Source organism: Carcharhinus amblyrhynchos, chromosome 5, assembly GCF_965287045.1.
Source record: "Carcharhinus amblyrhynchos chromosome 5, sCarAmb.v2.hapA, whole genome shotgun sequence".
NCBI classification, from domain to species: Eukaryota; Metazoa; Chordata; class Chondrichthyes; order Carcharhiniformes; family Carcharhinidae; genus Carcharhinus; species Carcharhinus amblyrhynchos.
In genome coordinates, this window is record NC_137328.1 from 39,551,751 (window position 1) to 39,553,952 (window position 2,202).

Consider the following 2,202-nt stretch of genomic DNA (forward strand, 5'->3'; position numbering starts at 1 on the left):
TTGAAGAAATATTATTTTGGATGGATCCAGAAACCTCTTTTCGATAATTCAGGTCCCCTTGGGAGAGGTAATGTACTCTTTGAGAGAAATAAGGTGCCGTTTAGGAGAATTAAGGTATGCTTTGGATTGGTAAGAGTAGGCGTGAATGTGTAGAAAAAAGAGGGTAAGCTCAGTACAACTCAACTGCCCCCTAAGTTCAGGAAGTCTGCAGTTTTAAAGAAAAAAGTATGCCTGCAATTTGAATCTATCTGTTGACGAAAGCCTGAAGTTATCAACTGTGGTTTGTAATTTGTGTTGCAGGATGAAATCGAAACCTATCATAATCACAGTGGGGTGCCTGTTAATTCGCAATTTCATTGACAGCTAAAGTGGTTGTAAAGTCTTTGCTATGGGTCTATGAATACAATTGCTTGTTTTTATAAGGGATTAAGTATTTGAATGAAATTAGTAGCTGAAAGAGTTTAACTGTATTGAAATGCCTTTTCTGAATGAGAGTTTTATTTTATATGAAATCTGTAATAAACACTTAGGGGGCAATCTTACCAAAAAAATTTGAAGTGCTGAACAAGTGTGAAAACCTGAGAGAATTGCCCATTAGCAAAGAATTACCTGTATTAAAATGCAATTAATGAGTTTGGCATAGCCGCTTCCCATCTCGCTGGCGAGAATCACAGTAGCAGAGACCAGGTGGGTGGTCATGAATAGTTGGGGAGATAGTCTGGCAGTGCCCTTCGGGCAGTGCCAGCCTGGAAATGCCAACTTGGCAACCTGGCAGTGCCCAGTTAGGCATAATAGATGTGCCAGTAGTGGTACCAAGGGAGTGTGGCCTGAGTGGGGTGAGGTCTGAATGAAGGTGAGGCTATGATGGGGTGGGGGAGGGGCATACACAAATGATAAGGGTTTATGTTAGGGGGGGAGCTCTGCAAGGGGAGTGGTCCTCAAAAGGGACGCACTGTCAGGTGGGCATTGCCAGGGGAACATTGCCAAATGAGTACAGCTCGGGACCAGTGCCAAAGGGGCTGTGGAGCCTGAGGGAACCAGGTGGAGCCTAAGGGAGACAAAGGGGCTGCTCCCTGGAGGGGCATATTGGGATCCATCTGGGAACTCATTGGAAGGGCCCTGATACTCCAAAGCCAGTTCATGGATGATTGAGGGGGGGGGGGGGGGGGTGGGTGGGTGTTGAGGGGGGTGGTATCTATGTCCATGTAGGGTGGGGGAGGTAGGAAGAAGTCTCCTTGTTCACTGGTAGAGCAGGGTGCCCCGTGCAATGGCACCCAAGCACTCTGAAGCCAGCTTTCCCAGCGTACTTAGTCTCTCCCCCCACCTCCATTGCCGGATCAAAACTGACAGAATGCCCGGAGATAGTAGTGCTAAACTCGATTGAAACAATCTCTGGAGGAATCAGTTTTCATGCTATTATGACAAGAATTTTGAGGGGAAAACTCTGCCACACAAATTTCTCACAATTAGTTTCCTCCCAAATTCTAAAGACATGCAGGTTTGATTGGCCATGCTAAACTTCCCTTAGTGTCGGGGGATTAGCAGGGTAAATACATGGATTTATAGGGAAAGGGCCTGGGTGGGATTGTTCTTGGTGCAGGCTCGATGGGCCAAAAGTTCTCCTTCTGCATTGTAGGGATTCTATAATTCATATTTTTGGGAGAGTGGTGAGTTTTGCATTTGTTCTGAGAAGGCCGAGGCCTAAACATGCCGGCAAATCCGACTTCACAGAGATCAGGTGTCATTTTAAAAGGGTGCTCCAGTCTTAAATTGAAATTGAAATTGAAGAACCCACTCGTTGGCACAGATTGGCACCAGCAGGTTGATATGGGCATGGTGCCAACCTGGCAGTGCTGACCTGTGCCAAGGCAGATGTTTTCCCACACCTTTCCCCACCAAAGATCACTGACATTGGGGCACTGGGGCCTTCCAGTGGGTTTTCCTTCATGTCCTGTTCATGACCTCCCATTTATGACCCCTTTTCTGACCCTTCCACTTCATAACCAGCTCCTTCATGCCTCAGCCCCCCATGCCCCAGCTTCCTCAGGCCTGACCCCCCCCACTTGCCCAGCTCCTTTGGCACTGGTCCTGACATCTTGGCAGTGCTCATCTAGCAGTGCCAGGGTGTCAGTTAGCACTGACAAGCTGGCACCATCATGCCCAGTAAGAAGTCTCACAACACCAGGTTAGAGTCCAACCAGT